We start from the raw sequence: 18,619 nt of genomic DNA, 5'->3' as shown, positions 1-18,619 counted from the left end.
TAAAACATCATCATCATCATTATTATTATTATTATTATTATTATTATTATTATAAACTGTTTCAAAAGCAGACACTTTTCCTATTAACCCCATCCCCCCACAAATGCTCTACAGGGTGGGGAGGGAAGTCTCTCCGGAATTGAAAGCTTTTGCCCATTACAGCCCTGAATGAACTTCTATGGTTGAAGGCAGAAGCTCTGACAATAGTATTTTTAGAGTGGAAACTTTGACAGGCCCTTTCTATTAAAAGTGCCAGCACACTTTCATAGAATGCTTGTGCTTTCCCCAGCTTATGACATTAATGCACTATTGTCAAGCTCTTCAGATGTGAAGTCAAGTAGACAGGCTCTTGTCAGATGAGACTCTTCACTTGAGAGATCATCTAAGGACAAGGCATCCCGGTCCCTACCTGCCCAGATAAGATTTTTAATTTGAAAACCATACAGTGGTTCCTTACACAGAGTGATCTAAAGGTCATTCAGAAGCCAAGCACTTGATTCTTTCTCTCTCTCTCATTCCTGATGCAACTTTGGACTGGTCAATAGACTGATCATGTTGAAAACAGGGTTATGCAAGCAGACAAGGAAATACGGTGTCCATGTGTCAAGGGTCTTTCTTCACAAGTACCAGCTACAAAATCTGCAATGTAGCTAACAAATCATAGTAATTCTATCTATCTATCTATCTATCTATCTATCTATCTATCTATCTATTATCTATCTATCTATCTATCTATCATCTATCAATCAATCAATCAATCAATCTATCTATCTATCTATCTATCATCTATCTATCTATCTATCTATCTATCTATCTATCTATCTATCTATCTATCCTGTTTTAAACACTGCTTTGGGATTTATGGGCCATGGAGATCTATAAAGAGCCTTATTTATATTGAGTTGTTTATATTAATAACAGAACAAAAATATGAAACTAGATTTCCACATTCTGCCTCGATTTCAACATTGAATCTGTTATTGTATTCAGAAGCACTGTTACAATGTGGTATATAGCAAGACAGCTGTCCCAGGAAGCAGATTATGAGAGCCATTAAGGATGATGGGATGGGAGGCAGACAAGCAAGATTTAGGCAGCCATGCTGAGCAAGTTTACTGGGAGCCAGTCGCATTGAACCAAATGGAATGTATTTCCAAGTAAACCCTGCTTAGTAAACTACTGGGAAATTCTCCAGCATGAACCTCGTTGAAGTAAACAAGGAGCTGTGCAGCTCATTTGAACAAGGTTTATATATTCGAATTACCTGGTAGATTATGTCTCATGTTTGCAAGTGGAAGAACGGTACTCCATTTTGCTTTCATGCCTCAGACGCTGAGAAGTATCTGGGCAACCTTGAATCGTGATTATAACATTTCTGGAGACTAGAGCATGGAGAAAACAAGATTTGCTTCAGGTGAGATCTATACTGTGCCTAGCTGACAGGGTAGCAGGAAGGAAGCTTGTATTTCCCCCCGCATTTCAATTCCCATTCACTAATCAAGTCCAGTACAGTATATCAAAAAGTAAGTCAAAACTTGTCTGCTTTGAAACAGGCTGTGAATCAGTCACAGATACATTTTTAAAGGCATTTAAACTAAGCTAAATCCGGAGTACTGGTGATTAATTTGTTCTTAAAAAGTTCTTGCCCTGAGACCTTTAACGGCTGCCATTTAAAACATTCTTGTGTCCAAAACATGCTTCATTATGCTTACAACTTATAATCAAGCTGACCTGGTGTACAAGCAATTAGTCAGTCAAAACCCTGGTTCATTTTCTGAATGCACACAGCTCTTCCTTTGCGGAGCAGTGTTCGGTTTGGATGAACAAATGTTTTGCCAAGGGCTGCCTAGAATTCAGAAATGACCTTAATTGAATATGCTGTAGGTGTGCCCAAATTCACCGCATTATTAATGGAATGATCCCCTCTGGTCCTCTTAGTCCTGTGACCTCAGCTTTAATCCATATTTCACTGAAGTTGCATATGCCAAAAAAATTGGCACATTTTCTCTGTGACCTGGCACTGATAAATCACAGGTCTTATATTGTCTCTGTTTCAGTTCTTGGGGAGATTTGGGAGAATCCATTATGAAAATGTTTTTCATGTGCACACTTCTTTGTCTTACACCGCAATCCCCTAAATGTTAACCGGGAGAGTAAATCAGCTGCCAGCAAGGGAAGATTTGCCTTCATCACAGTCTGAGCCAATTTCAATTGCTTCTGTAAAGTCTCTCTGAACTACAATGAATCCAGCCAATCATCTTTTCCCTCTGCCTTCCTTCTCTGTGAGGTCACAATGAAGCTTGACCGACAATGCTGCCAGGCAGCTTATATAACCACACTTGTTGGCGAAATATGTTCATTCCTCACTGAGCCCTTGAAGTATCTGGACAGTGTAAGGTAATTGTTTCTGGTTTTACATATACATATGTTAGGATTTTAGTGGGGTTAAGAAGACATGTTTGTCCTGCTGTTGCAGCTGCCTTTACATTGCCTTTTCTATAGTATTATTTCAGACTTGATAATGCTAATAATTTAAGCTGTAATTTTATAGCCACTTATCTGGCAGAAGATCCCACTGAAAGTGCACTGCGAATCAGTTATTTGGACAAAGCCACAAAAGATATAATTCAATTCAACATCATGTAAATATAAATGCATGTCAGTATCTCGGGGGGAAAGTAGCATGTTTCAGCCAAAAGAACAATCCTGAAAAGTAGGTGGTTGGTTTGCCATGCAAATGTAAAATCTGAATTTTTCAAAATCATCACCACATTAGAATTGTCTGCCTTCCATTTGTCTTCTACATGATCAACCTTGTTGATCAAGATGTTGATCAAGACAACAAGATGTTCTCCTTGTTAGTGTGAGAGAAGCTGTAAAGTGAAACATAGCAGCGATTAAAAATACTCACAGCTGTAAAGACATAAGAAGAGCTGGCTGGATCAGACCAATGACCCATCTAGGCCAACAAACATCCTGTTTTCCCAGTGGACAACTGTGGGAAGCCTGGAAGCAGGACCTGAACTCAACAGCACTCCACCCACTTGTGATTCCCAATAGCTGCCATTCAGGGGCATTTCGCCTCTGACAGAGGCAGCTTGGCTCCCAAGTGCCGTGAATCTAGTTGGAAACATGGTGCTCTGTGACATGCTTATTTATTCCAAAATATTTATTTGCTGCCTTTGAAAGTAAACTCTTCCAAGGTGGTTTACAATAAGACACAGAAAAACAATTAAAAAACTCATAAAAATAAAATACCAATAAAACAGGGAGGCCACCAAAAATCACTAAAATAGAATCAACGCCAACAAAAATGGAGGCTAACAATTACTATATAAAAAAAAACACCTTCAGGACAAAGTCCAACACTAAACACATCAGGCAAAGTCCACAAAACAAAGTGAGTCTTTACACCCAGACACATTCTCTCTCTCTCTCTCTCTCTCTCTCTCTCTCTCTCTCTCTCTCTCTGGTCTGAGCCTCCCTGCAAAACAAATTTCATTCAGAAGGCATTTGATTTCATGGCAATGTCACGCTGTCTGAAGAGCAAATTTTGAGTCATAGATTTGAAGCAAGAAACCATTGTCTCATATACACATCCTAAGGCTGAATGTTCCCTCTACTTGCCTATCCCTCTATTTTCTACCTTTTTTGTAATTCTTTTTTAAACTCAAGGTGTCTCCGACCCAAAATCTAGTGATATCCATACATTGTAAATATCTAATATATTGCTTTGTAAAGAAAGTTGGTGGTGTACGAAGTGATTTGTTTAGAATACAGTGGCACCTCGGGTTACATACGCTTCAGGTTACATACACTTCAGGTTACATACTCTGCTAACCCAGAAATAGTGCTTCAGGTTAAGAACTTTGCTTCAGGATGAGAACAGAAATCGTGCTCCGGTGGCGCAGCGGCAGCAGGAGGCCCCATTAGCTAAAGTGGTGCTTCAGATTAAGAACATTTTCAGGTTAGGTACGGACCTCCAGAATGAATTAAATACTTAACCCGAGGTACCACTGTACTTATATCATGCATTACAGCTCCCAGTGGCTGTAATTCAGTTGAGAGCTGCCCAGAGTGGCTGGGGAGACCCAGCTAGATGGGCAGGGTATTATTATTTTTATTATTTCTAAGTAGCTTACAAAAGATACTCATAATTATTCAAGGTGGTTTCAGTGCAAGTTGAAGAAAAGTATATGGTACAATTCACTTCATCTCATTCCTGGAACAACACCTCCGTTTTTCCTAATGATCGAAAGGGTGTGTCCGTTCATCCTTTTATATGGCACAAAAGTGCAAATATTCCTGTAGACCAGCCTTTCTTAACCTGTGGGTCCCCAGATGTTGTTGAGCTACAACTCCCATCACCCCTAGCTAGCAAGGCCAGAGAGCTAAGGGATGATGGGAGTTGTAGTCCAACAACATCTGGGGACCCACAGGTTGAGAACCGCTGCTGCAGACACATTATATGCAAATACAAATTCAAGACCTGCACCCTATTGGTACATGGAAGCAGCTTGTGCATACCTGTGTCCCCTGCTTTCTCCATCAGAAACTGCATCCACAGAAATGAGCATTCACAAAAGAGGCATTCAGTGGAGGCCACATTAAACTTGGCAACATAAGAAGATGCCTTACACTGGTTCAGGACATTGGTCCATCTAGTTCAGTATTGTCTGTTCTGACTAGCAGTGACTGTTTAAAGTTGTATACAAGTGTTTCTCCCAATCCTACCTGAATATCATGGGGATTTTATTTATTTATGTTTTGGCCGATTAATATTCGGCAGCATTTAAAAATGCGTCTGTGGGAAGGGGTGGGTGGGTTGTTTTGCTGTTCTGTTTTAATTACTTACTTGTTTCTAATCTTGTATTTTGTTCTGTGAACTGCCCAGAGATCTTGTGATGAAGGGCTGTATGTAAATCGAATAAATAAATAATAATAAACATATCTTGTTAAAAGTTTCACAGCGAATTGATGTGAAGAGAAAAGGAAAGGAAAGGGAAAGAAGGAAAAAATACATTGAAATAAAAGAAAGCAGAGGAAAACAACATCTAAATGACAATAAAATGTGATTAAGGTTACAAAACTATGTAGTATATATGCAAGCAGATGAGCTTATTATTTCCCTCAGGTATAGATCTATCCATTGATCAAAGGGGGGCATATTTTTAACCTTCCAATGTATTAATATTGATCTTTTTGCAGATGGAAGGGCACGGAGAAGCCATTTACAATGACCGATTGTTAAGTACCACATATTAGGTATATAATTTAAGGTGATGTTATGAAATGTTTAATTCTTTTCCCACAATAGTATTTATACATTCTAGTATTACCCTTCCCCCCAAATGCTAACACCAAACATAGCATAAACATAATGTCTCAAAGAAGCATTTTCCTTATTAAATCTCCAACAACGTTTTGTCATGCATAGACCATTTTTATAGAATAGCGATGAAGTCTAGTGCAGGAGTTTCTCCCAGTCCTTACCTGGCAATTATGGGGATTTAACCCAAAACCTTTTTGCATGCAGAGCAGATGTACTGCTACTGAAAAAGGGGACGTGGGTGGCTCTGTGGTCTAAACCGCTGAGCCTCTTAGGCTTGCTGATCGGAAGGTTGGTGGTCTGAATCCCTGCGATGGGGTGATCTCCCATTGCTCTGTCCCAGCTCCTGCCAACCTAGCAGTTCAAAAGCAAACCAGCGCAAATAGATAAATAGGTACCGCTCCGGTGGGAAGGTAAACAGTGTTTCCATGCGCTGCTCTGGTTCGCCAGAAGCGGCTTAGTCATGCTGGCCACATGACCCGGAAAACTGTCTGTGGACAAACACTGGCTCCCCCAGCCTGAAAGCAAGATGAGTGCTGCAACCCCATAGCCTTTGACTGGACTTAACTGTCCAGGGATCTTTACCTTTACCTTACTGCTACTGAACTATGGCATTTTCCAAAAGGATGGAAGGAAGTGTACAATATAGATAGAGATGTGTATCTTCCCCAGCCACTGACTCTGGCTATGTGCACATGGTTATGTGTGACAGATTGCTTGAACATATGAGTCAGACTAATAAATGATCCTTTAATGTGCAATTCACATTAAGGCTGATAGTACAGCCAGTAAGAGAACATCAAACGCATAATTGCAATCAAATGACACAATCCAGAGCTTTTTTTTAAAAAAAAATTAAATATATTAAAAAAAATAATTTTATAAGTTGTGTTTCTTTGTTTCTCAATTTTATCTGTTTACATAATTTTGTATGCATTGTGGTATTTTATGCATTGTGACTTGCAGTTATTTTTATTGATCACAGTTTAGAAATTATTTATTGTAATTGTTAAGAGTGAGTTTCTGTTTAATTATTTTTTGCCAATGTTTCAAGAGTTAATTTTGTTGTGTTCTATTCTATTCTAATAGATTATTGAATATTACTTAATTTGATAATAGTCATCTCATTATAAAGTTATATTTTAATAGGACTTTCTGTATTGGATCAGATTATTATAAAGGCATGCTTTGTGTATAGTTTGCTGCTGTAAGCCACTTTGTGTATAGTAATAGAGAAAGGCAGCATACAAATTAAAATAGAAATGTAAAAAATGAAATAAAAGAGAGTCAAAGGTAAGCACTTTTAAACACCATCAGTTTAAAGAGTTGAAAAAAACCCATGTTCTTAAATTGAACATGTCTTAAAATTACTTAACACAAGTTGGATCATCTCTGAGTTCCTTTGCTATGGAAAAATATAGCCAAGACTGCTAGGCAAATTTGGACATTAGCAAAAGGTGTACACAGGTTGCAGCACATCACAAATCAAACTGTCAGGGCATGAATGCAAGAGCAGACGTTATAAATTAAAAACTAAATTTGCACTTCAGAAGCCATCAAGAGAGGTCAGGACAAAAGAGGTTGGACCAATAAACCAAAACGCTTGTTGTACATGAAGGACGAAATGCAACATAAAAAATATGTTTTGTTGTTCTACAGAAGCAAATTAACTTTTAATTGAGATAACTAGACAAACGAGCCGAGTTGCTTATCATCAGACGTCGCACACTTGGTCATTGAGAATCTTGGCAAACAACAGGAAGAGTCTGAGTTGAAAACAAACCATGGCTAGCTCTTGCTTTATTGCACAGGTGGCAAATTAAAGGAATCTGCCAGTGCAGTGTGGTGAGTCAGTGTGTCAAATTGATTAACTGGATTAGGGGTGGGGAAACTCTGGTCTGCCAGGGGTTCTACTTTGCTCGCTGCCCATGTCATTTTCCCCAAACTATATCCCCAACTGTCCATCAACTAGACAATTGGTTGGAGGAACATGCACAACCCTTACCTTTGTGGATTTGGTGGCATTCCAGTTGCACAGAAGTAAGGTGTCTCTACAGTGTGAGAGCCAGTGTAGTGTAGTGGTTAAGAGCAGTAGACTCGTAATCTGGTGAACTGGGTTCATTTCTCTGCTCCTCCACATGCAGCTGCTGGGTGACCTTGGGCTAGTCACACTTCTTTGAAGTCTCTCAGCTCCACTCACCTCACAGTGTTTGTTGTGGGGAAGGGAAAAGAGAATGTTAGCCGCTTTGAGACTCCTTCGGGTAGTGATACAGCGGGATATCAAATCCAAACTACTACTACTACTACTACTACTACTACTACTACTACTACTACTCTTCTTCTTCTTCTTCTTCTTCTTCTTCTTCTTCTTCTTCTTCTCCTCCTCCTCCTCCTCCTCCTCCTCCTCCTCCTCCTCCTCCACCACACTCAGAGCCCTTCAAATTTCTATCGGGGCAAGCAAGAGGCAGCATCAAAGTTCAGGAACACAACCCCAGCCTTGAGTAAGATGAGGACCACGGTCAGTTAGAGGCACGGCCTGGGGAGAAAAGATGTGGCCTGGCAAGGGGATATTCCTGAGGGCCAAATGAAGAAGTGTGGAGGCCAGCATTTGGCCATCCAGAACTGAGGTTCCCAACCCCTGGTTTAAACCATATACATCTTCTTTCAGGGTGTTGGGGCAATTATTCAAAGTTCACATCCCATGTTTTGCCAGAAGGGTTTCCTTTGCTGTCCTTATAAGCAAGTCACATGATCATACAGTGCTTTAAAGATTAGAGGCATCAATTGTGTGTCAAGGCCCCGAGCCCTCCCCATTTGTTGAATAATAACACATGAACACAGTATTTTAGGTTAATGGGCAAATAAAGGCCACAACATTATTGGTTACAGAATGGGAGTGGTATTGGCTTAGGCATTGGAATTGAACCCACTATATGAGACTCTTGCCTGCCATGCAGGTAGTCTCGTAATGGTCAACCACCAGTAGGGGGAGCCCTGTTGATGTACATCAACTAAGAGCTCCCCCAGGGTCCCAAAGCCCTAGCCCCTACCTGGGCTTTGGACAAGATCCACACCCCCAGATCCCTTTAACGGACTACCCTTAAAGCGGAGGGACCTGCGATGGCCGCAACCTCCCCTCCCAAGAACCAGGTTTTACTAACGCCTAACTGCCAAATCTTATAAAAGTTGTGACAATTGCTACGAGGTAGGTGAAAACCAAATGGCTGGTGCCAATTGGGAAAATTCCTATCAGGCCCCCTCAACGGGCGATGAGCTGAGGTCCATAGCAAGGCCAGGATGTTGAACAAATGAAAAAAGGGCGGGAGATCCACAGAAGCAGGGACAGGAAGGGAGATCCCCTGGCCACGTGTCAGTTTAAATATGCTAAGCCATGCCCCCCAGCCAACTGGATTGGTTGCCAGGGGCCGTGACGTGGCCAGGACTCCTCTCATGACACAGGGGCTTAGCCACGCCCCCGCTGTGTATGGGGAGACTACGTGGCCTGCCCGCAACACCGTCCCACAAGGAACTGGAGCGGCCTTGTCTTGGGATTTGTAAAGCACAGGTCTTTAAATATGGTCCATATTTCAATGTGCACAAGATGGTATGATTACCATCAGTGTCATTGGTGAGAGCAGATAAGCAACTAGGATTGGGTTGGCTGGTTGAAATCTTACTTTTTCTGCCATAAACTTACTAAGTGATGTTAGGTCAGCCCCATTCATGCATTACTTGCTGCTCATGCTCCTCTTCAGATGTCTAAACTCAATGTGCAGAAGTCAATGACAGGACTTGCCCAGACACACAATGTTGGATGAAGCAGGTAGTGCAGTCCCAGCCTTCATGTTGAAGAGGAGCTAACTCTAAGCCTCAGCTTTCCGTCTGCAGCACAGGACTAAGAAGACCAATATTTGCAGCCAGGACGCCTGGGGAAGTTGGGGAAGAGATCTCACAATCTTTGCTCATAATTTCTTCTTTGCTGCTGCTTCTTTCTCCTGAGAGCAGAGATGAAGGAGGCAATTGTGAACCACCTTTTAAAAGAACTCAGCTCCAAAGTCCCAGGCTCAGTTGTGAGCCATGGCCCATCATGGAAAAGGGACATCAAAACTACTAAACAAATACAGACCTTCCTTACAGGTTTACTGTGATAGCGTATGTGAATACTGCATGTATAGGATACAAATCTGCAGTTGCAAGAGTTGCGAGTGAAAATCAGAAACTGACCAGCTCAGAGCTCAAACTCTTAACTACTACACTGCAGTAAGTATCAACAGTTAATACATGATCTGTGACTTTCTATGTTCGGTTGTGAAATAGCTTGCAAATGTGGAACAGATTTTACAGATGCAATTTGAGTTCTTACACTGTTTTAGCACAAGCTGCCTACACACACACACACACACACACACCCCTCCACGTGTGGAAGCCAATTTCTGCACACAGGACCAAGTTCTGTGGATCATGGCCATGACCTTCAAATCACTTACTCTTATTTGCAATATGAAATGTGTTATAATGAAAAATGCAAATTACATTCCTGTTTACAAGACAATATTAACCTTTCTAACAAAAATCTTTTAATTTATGATAATTGTACACTCTTATTTCTGAATTTATTCCAGGAGAAAGTGTCTAATTAATATGCTGCAGTTCAATATTTGACTTCTGTCACCTCTCTGGAACATGTAATTAGAAAGTCTCAAACTATCTAATTATAGTCACTGCATTGATCAGTGTTGTGTAATCCACATCTTTATTTGTAATGAAAATAACTCTTTAGAAAGGAGAAGAAAGGGGGGAAAAGTTATCCCCCCACAAAAAAGGAAAATAACATTCTAACACAGAGAAAGTTGCTATGAAGCTCTGGCTTCATGCATTGCCTTCCCATTCAGTTAATACTAAACAAAATATGTATTTATAGAGAATTAGGAAACAGCAGTCACAAACCAAAGATAAACTGTAATACCTGAGTGATGGCCTTTTCTCTAGAACCTGAGAAGCCAGCAGTGCTACTAATTTAAAATTTACCAGGGAGAAGAGGTCATGTGAGCTGAGCATTGCTTTGACAAATACGAACAGGAACTGTTCTCCTTATTTTTTATTCTCAGTTATAAAAATATATCCTGTTGTATATTAGTAAAACAGGATGGATAAAAAGATCAAAAGTAAGTAACAATGGATAAAGTCAAATTATGATTAATTAGTTAATTTCCCTTTTCACAGTCCCAATCAGTCTGCAAGCAAGGTCACTGAGGTGATGCTGTCTCCAGCAGAGGCTACAAGGTATTACCACCAAATATATAATCTCTCAAAACATATCCTTGGAAATGGAACCCTTAAAAAAAAAAGTTTCACTGATCACTGGATACAAAATGGTTCCCTCTGGCTTTCTTTGAAGACTTATTTTCTCTGTTAAATGATGAAATACAAGGTGGGCAAACATCACAAATGGCCTCTGCTGAAGAATTGCAAAGAAAAGGGAAAAGGAGGTAGGCATTGCTGCTCTCTGCATAGTCCTCTGTGGTCAGCAATGAAACTAGTCCAGCAAATACAATTGGCTTCCATCGCTGCCTACAAACAATATGCAACTAATGACTCTCTTTTTTTACATTGTTTTAACATTTCCTTTACATTGAAATGTATCTAAATTAGGTAAGCTATGTAAATAGTTGAGCAAGTTACTTTAAATAGCACACAGTGAGACAAATAACATAATAACTGGAGTTAGGAAACCGAAATGCAGTGGAATGGAAACAGTCCTGATTATGACAAATACAAGTCAGAATGAAAATCACTGCCTTCGTACATCCCTAGGCCATGACAGGACCTTCAGCACTGATGAACTGCTGCTTTTCCACAGTCAACTGTAAATGGAATTGAAATGGAGGTTGCAGAAAGGCCCTTAAAATAGCACTATTCTGTCTGGCAACACATAGAACCATAGATTTGTTGGAAGAGTCCACAAGGCTTATTTAGTTCAACCCCCTACCAAGATCCAAGTAAGTCCTAGCTCCTTCCTAATACTAAGAAAAAGCTGCTTTCTTACCTGCTCAGCTTGGCTGGAATAAAATGGGGGACACCTGGCTTGAGAGCAGTACATGTGAAAAGGATCTAGGAGTCTTGGTTGACCACAAACTTGACATGAGCCAACAGTGTGACGCGGCAGCTAAAAAAGCCAATGCAATTCTGGGCTGCATCAATAGGAGTATAGCATCTAGATCAAGGGAAGTAATAGTGCCACTGTATTCTGCTCTGGTCAGACCTCACCTGGAGTACTGTGTCCAGTTCTGGGCACCACAGCTCAAGAAGGACACTGACAAACTGGAACGTGTCCAGAGGAGGGCAACCAAAATAGTCAAAGGCCTGGAAACGATGCCTTATGAGGAACGGCTAAGGGAGCTGGGCATGTTTATCCTGGAGAAGAGGAGGTTAAGGGGTGATATGATAGCCATGTTCAAATATATAAAAGGATGTCACATAGAGGAGGGAGAAAGGTTGTTTTCTGCTGCTCCAGAGAAGCGGACACGGAGCAATGGATCCAAACTACAAGAAAGAAGATTCCACCTAAACATTAGGAAGAACTTCCTGACAGTAAGAGCTGTTCGACAGTGGAATTTGCTGCCAAGGAGTGTGGTGGAGTCTCCTCCTTTGGAGGTCTTTAAGCAGAGGCTTGACAACCATATGTCAGGAGTGCTCTGATGGTGTTTCCTGCTTGGCAGGGGGTTGGACTCGATGGCCCTTGTGGTCTCTTCCAACTCTATGATTCTATGATTCTATGATTCTATGTTGAATTGCTCCTTTATTGCCCCTTAAATAGCCAGGTTTGGTCTCCCGTCTTCAGTTTTAAAAAACAACACTATTTTGTTATAACACAAAGAAAAGATAAAACAAATATTGGAAAGAAATTAGTAATTTAACATCACAGCCATAAAAGACTTGATAGTGTTTGGACTTCTTTAAAATGAAATCCACAGGAGAATACAATAGAAAACACCGGACTGGAATTCTCTGATGATGACATTGTAGGAACAGCCTGTAAAAAGGATAGGAAATGGATAGCAATTGCAGAATAGTGTGGAAGCAGGAAATACCTTGGATATTTTGGGGGAGAAATAAAATGGTGGCTACCATCTCCATCTCCAAAGGTGATGAAGAACAAAATAAAAAGAAATGTAACAAGAACAAATGAATAACAAAATGAATGTGATTTTAATGAACAAATGACAAAATAAAAGCAGTCCTTAATAACAAAAATTAAGTGAATGCAGAAAGAGCAAAAATCTTACACACCTTAGAATGCCCGAGAATTGCAGAATTGCTGTGGCAAGAGCAAATTTGGGTGCACAAACTAGATTTGACTTGCCTCCTTAAAGTTTTCAATGTAGTTTAGTGGTGAAGTAGTCTGTTTACACTGCAAGAGACAAAATAATAATAAACAAATGGTTGAACAGCATCATCACCCAATGACCCTTCTAAGCTCCCCATGGTCAGGATGGTTCATCAGAGGATTCTGGCAAGTGAACAAGGAGAAACCAGGGAGAGGGATTTATCCTTGAATGGCACAAGGGCAAACAAATGTCCCTTGCTTTCCCTCTGCAGTGATAAGAGGAAGCAGGGTAGACTTCTACTCTGCAGCTATTAATACAGTGCAATCATGGCCAACTGAGCCTTTCAACACAGTGTTATTTCCTGATCAAACCCGACAGTGTAATGCAAGCAGAGAACCTGAGTACGCTGGCTTCAGGGAGAATCTCTCATCCTACATTGCAGAATCAATCAGCTTCATGGCGTAGGAGCTTATTCAAACGGAACTCTCTTAAACTACACCGAGAACTATTGTTATGCATGCCCCACTTCCCAGAGCATAGACAAGTTCCAGGAGCAGCAGCTTCTTGGGCTTCATCCCCTTGAGAAGGAGAAATCCATGGAGACTCTCAGTGCAATCCTATATACAGTGGTACCTCGGGTTAAGAAATTAATTCGTTTCAGAAGTCCGTTCTTAACCTGAAACCATTCTTAACCTGATGCACCACTTCAGTGGGGCCTCCCACTGCCGCCGCGCCACCGGAGCACGATTTCTGTTCTCATCCTGAAGCAAAGTTCTTAACCTGAGGTACTATTTCTGGGTTAGCAGAGCCTGTAACCTGAAGCATCTGTAACCTGAAGTGTCTGTAAACCGAGGTACCACTGTACTCAGAAGTTAGGCCCAATGAGTTGAATGGGGTTTACTCCCGGTAAGTGGCTAGAAGACTGCAATTCTAAGCTGCTTAATATTTTAGTTTCATTGCAGATTTACAGGTTGGGCACAGGTGATGGCAGGCAGTCTAGCGATTCAACCATCAGCAAATGCAATGCCCTCTGGGGAAGAGGGAATCCAGATGCTTAAAGCTGCCTTAGGTGGCAGAGGAATGGTTTTGCCATCTACTCCCTCTTTCCCCCAAGTTCTGATGGATTGCACATTTCTGGAAATTGCATGCTATTTCTGAGCCTCTGGCTCCCATGAAGACACATTTCCCTCATTGCTGAGGCATTAGCCAACAATTTCCTTATCACAGTAGTAGTAGTAGTAGTAGTAGTAGTAGTAGTAGTAATTATTTTATTTCTACCCCAACACATATAAAAACATAATAAAACATCAAACATTAAAAACATCCCAATACAGGGATGCCTTCAGTTGTCTTCTAAAAGGTGTGTAGTTCTTTATCTCCTTGGCATCTGATGGGAAGGTGTTGTACAAGGAGGGTGCCACTACCGAGAAGGCCCTATGCCTGGTTCCCTGTAAATTCATTCCTTGTTGTGAGGAAACTGCCAGAAGGCCCTTGGAGCTGGATCTCAGCGTCCGGGCTGAACAACTGGGGTGGAAATGCTCCTTCAAGCATACAGGACCAAGGCCATTTAGGGTGAGCACCAACACTTTGAATTGTGCTTGGAAACGTACTGGGAGCTAGTGTAGATCCTTTAGGACCAAAGCTATATGGTTCCGGCAGCCAGTCCCTGTCACCAGTCTAGCTGCTGCGTTCTGGATTAGTTGTATTTTCTGAGTCATCCAAAGGCATGGCCAGAGCTGGCTGGTTGCTTCAAATAATAACAGTATTAACTGCCCTGAAATCCCAGTCTATATCTTTAGGTTTATGTATGCTTCCATGTAGATTGGACCAAGTTAAGAGTTCTGTGTGCTGGTGACAAGCTGCATAATTGACAGAAGGCGGAAACCAGAAAAAAATGTATCTTAAAGGTATGTTATAGGTACGGAGGGAAGGAGGGTGAGAGAGTAAGAGCAAGGAGAAAATAGACATTTGGAGTTCAAAAAAGGATCTCAACTTTGATCTAAGAAGATAAGATGAGGCTTGCGGGATCAGACCAAAGGCTTATCTAGTCAAGGAAGCTGTTTCTCACACAGGTCAACCAGATGCCAGATCTAAGAAGCCATTCACACTCCACACTACCAATGTGTTTGTCTATTAGCCACAATGGTGCAACACCTGTGCTTCCTGCAATAAACATGTAATATGGGAAGAGCAGGACTGTCTTAAGCATATGCGGCATCGGGGTGCAAAGATCTGCCTGGCACCTCCCCCCCCCCCCAGGTTGCCCAGAGTTGTTGACCTTTTTCCTGGCTGGCCGTCTCAGCAGCAACAGAGGAGCCGAAGCAGTGGCAGTAGCAGACCAAGACTGGGGCGGGTGCCTGGGGGTGGGTGGGAAAGCAGAACCCAGCACAACAACAGTCGAGCCTGAGGCTCGTGTGAGCAGTGTGCACTGGGCAGGCCTTTTGACGGCCCGCCAATCCCAAGTGCGCAGAAGGGCAGAGCCGGCTGGCTGCCTCAGCTCCTTGCTTGCCCGTAGCAGAAGAGCTGCGCCGCTCCGACGGGCTCTGCTCCGCTCGGCAGCAGCTGTTGGCTCTTCCCAATCCCCAGACTCCAAATCTCGGCCCTGGACTCTCGGCCTGGCGCCCCTAAGAGCCCGGCGCCCCGCACCACTAGCGCCTATGGGTAAGACAGCCCTGAGGAAGAGTTGATATCATTTCCACTAGGGAATTAGAGCCATCCATGGGCAAGAAGGATATGTCTGTACAGTGGTACCTCGGGTTAAGAACTTAATTTGTTCCGGAGGTCTGTTCTTAACCTGAAACTGTTCTTAACCTGAAGCACCACTTTAGCTAATGGGACCTCCAACTGCCACTGCGCAAAGTTCTTAACCCGAGGTACTATTTCTGGGTTAGCGGAGTCTGTAACCTGAAGCATCTGTAACCCGAGGTACCACTGTATATCTGAGACAAGCTGTTCCATTTTTCTCCCCTTCCTCTCCCTGCCACCCTATCTTCTCTATTTTTCTGTCACCCCTTCTCTTTTTTTCTCTTTTTGTGAGTCACACAGGATGAGTCCGGGAGCTGCAGATTTCTATCCACTATCCTACACAGCAACACACACATGTCTTCTTCTTCTTTGGCGATCACTGATAGCCAAGTAAGATTGTCTTCCATGAACACAGTCTTAACAGTGAGTGTGTAAGTAACTGCGGAGGCCAATTCTGGATCCAAACATCCTTCCACACTGGGGACATAGGTTTCCGGGCAGGAGTTGATCATGGTGAGGGTTTGCCAAACGTGCCTTCCTCTTAGCATGTTTCACCCTTTTGTCCTGAGTTCCAGTGTTTTCAAAGGCTGTTCTCCAACTGGAACGCTCATGGGCCAGTGTTTCCCAGTTGTCTGTGTTTATGCTACATTTTTTTAGATTTGTCTTTAAATCTCTTTTATTGACCACCAGCATTATGCTTTCCACTTTTAAGTTCGGAATAGAGTAGTTGCTTTGGAAGATGATAATCAGGCATCTGAACAACAGGACAAAGTTGATGTTGAAGAATCATTGCTTCAACACTGGTGGTCTTTGCTTCTTCCAGTTCACTGGTATTAGTTCGCCTGTCTTCCCAAGTGATGTGTAAATTTTTTCGGAGACACCGTTGATGGAATCTTTTGAGAAATTGAAGACGGCGTTCGTAAGTGGTCCGTGTTTCAGAAGCATACAGTAAGGTTGGTAGTACAATAGCTTTGTAAACAAGCATTTTGGTTTCCCCGTGAATGTCCTGGTCCTCAAACACTCTGCACTTCAATCGGAGAAAGCTGCACCTGCAGAGCTCAGGTGATGCTGCATTTCAGCATCAATGTCAGCCCTTGTGGAAAGATAACTCCCTAGGTAGGAGAAGTGATTGGCACTTTCCAACATCACACCATTGAGTTGGATTTGTGGTGCTGCAGAGTGGGTTTTTGTGCTTGTTGGTGCAACACTTCGGTTTGATTTCCAACCAGCAGCACACACTACGGAGATCCTAACAACAACCTGTTTATATCTGTCCATTGTGCATTTCCACTTGTGTGTGTTTCCAACAGGCGCAGTTGCAGAAAACACACAATTGCTGCGTGCCATTTGAAGTGGGTTTCAGAAGACAGAAAATCCAGCTTGGTTGCTAATGTAGAGAGACAGTTGGCTATATACCTAGGAGTTAAATAAGCCATTGGTATTTGAAAAGCCTTGAGTGTATAATTCATTTCAGAATGAATTCCAGCATATATGGCAGGAAGCCTGTTCGGAGACTGCTCACAGTATGTCTGTCCTTAAGCAGCATTATCAGTCTTTCATTTTTATGAGCTATACAAATTTACAGAGTTCAAACTTCTATCTTTTACGAGCGGAATAGAGTAGGAGATGAGCCATGCTGCACGACACCTTCCTAAGCAGGAAGATTATGATGGATGAGCAGAACACAATACCTCCTAGTAAAACAGTGAAATGGCAAAATGGCTCTCAAGAGTCCTTTTCTAGGATTCCAAAGAAACTATTTCATGAAACCTGGAGGGTGGGGAGGAGGTGGAAAGGAAAGACGAATGAAAAATTCAGACGATGGGGGCAAATTCAAACCAGCAGTAGTGTAGTAGATGAATTGCCGCGAGGTGACTCTTTCCTTCAATCCTGAGATGGAATAATGGTCTTGAGGAAGTACTTTGCTGCAGGGAAGCGACTAATATCTATGTTTTTGATTGCCACAACCCACATGGCATGTTTGCAAGACTGGATATATGTCCGGAATAAAACGCCAAGTTTCCAAGCAGTTATAAAGGACATGTGTGGACATTGGTGGGAGTGTACAGGAGAAGGTGCAACTAAATCGATGGCACAGAATTGGGAAGGCTCGACGTTATGAGCAATAAATAGGTGTGTCGGCACTTTGATGAGGAACAAGGAAAAGCCACAGGGAGGGAGAGCAATCGTAACAGCCTGGCTCCCAGTGAAATAGCAAGCCAGCGAATTATTTGAATTGGAAACGATGAAGACATGTGCTGCATTGTCAGCTAGTGTGAAAAACTAGCCACAGTTTTGGAACCAGTGTGGTATAGTGGTTAGACTGTCAGGCTAAGATATATTCAAATCCCTACTTGGGCACAAAGCTCACTGGATAGCTTTGGGCCACTCGTTGCCTCTGTCATAAATCCTTGTCTGAAACCCTGAAAAAACAAGGTTGGCTACTGCAGACAATACTCCGAAAGGATGGGCCAATGGTCTGACTGGATAAGGCAGCTTCCTATGTTCCTATTAGATTAGCCTTGAAGACTATTTTAAAATAGTTTTTAAAAGCAAAAAAGATTAAGACCTCTAGCCTCATCCAGTTTGGGAGTAATTTACTATCTTTCAAAAGGCAGAACATGGTGAAATATGAAAAGCACGCAATTAAAGCTTACATAAAACATTTATATTTTACAGTGACACACCATCCAATCAAAAAACCCATGTGCTGGGAGGGGGAAGGGAAATGTAAAGGATTAAGATGAAAACTGCACAAGAGGGTTCATACAGAAGATCACAGAAAATGGTTGCATTGTAGATGTGAGCCAAAAGATGAAATGTTACCTTCATTGCTGGGGGTTGGACTAGATGGCCCCGGGGATCCTTTCCGACTCTAAAATTCTATGATTCTATGAATTACTTTAGAATTATATTTTGTCTTAACCTTTTTTGCTAAGACTAGGTAATGGACAAGATTTGCATTGCTATGTCTTGGGATTGCAGCTATAATAGATCCATCAGAAATGATGAAGTGCCTGGAGTCACAGTGGAGAATTTGAATGGGAAAGCTGGTCTGATTCCATAGTTCTTTGTCCAAAAAATACTAAAGGGCTATAAAGGGAAGATTAGACAAATTCAAGGATGGCGAGTCTCTCAGAGGCTATGCAGAGCATCTGTGTTCAAAGACAGTTCACCAGAGCTGGGGGAAACAATCAGGGAGGGCTACTCCTTTCAT

General features: G+C 42.0%; 2 long non-coding RNA genes across 8 annotated transcripts; one reads left to right on the top strand and one right to left on the bottom strand.

The window, feature by feature from the left end:
- Nucleotides 1–261: 261 nt before the first annotated feature.
- LOC310686458 lies at nt 262–2,211 on the bottom strand. The gene is made up of 3 exons (XR_014515939.1): nt 2,124–2,211; nt 1,265–1,382; nt 262–639 (listed from the first exon to the last, which is right to left on the bottom strand). It is a non-coding gene; the product is annotated as an uncharacterized lncRNA (long non-coding RNA).
- A 134-nt stretch (nt 2,212–2,345) lies between these two features.
- LOC310686407 lies at nt 2,346–15,935 on the top strand. Of its 7 annotated transcripts, none has more exons than XR_014515862.1 (7): nt 2,346–2,397; nt 5,209–5,265; nt 6,989–7,174; nt 9,085–9,589; nt 10,553–10,612; nt 14,479–14,564; nt 15,703–15,935. It is a non-coding gene; the product is annotated as an uncharacterized lncRNA (long non-coding RNA). The 7 variants fall into 7 exon arrangements; XR_014515863.1 differs by having other exon boundaries at nt 14,457–14,564; XR_014515865.1 differs by lacking the exon at nt 15,703–15,935 and adding an exon at nt 14,730–14,904 and having other exon boundaries at nt 14,457–14,564.
- Nucleotides 15,936–18,619: the final 2,684 nt, after the last annotated feature.

The sequence above is a fragment of the Podarcis liolepis genome (assembly GCF_965112155.1).
Source record: "Podarcis liolepis genome assembly, chromosome: 9".
Classification (NCBI taxonomy): domain Eukaryota; kingdom Metazoa; phylum Chordata; class Lepidosauria; order Squamata; family Lacertidae; genus Podarcis; species Podarcis liolepis.
The sequence above is the reverse complement of the archived record's forward strand: the minus strand, read 5'-3'. Positions and strand labels throughout refer to the sequence as shown.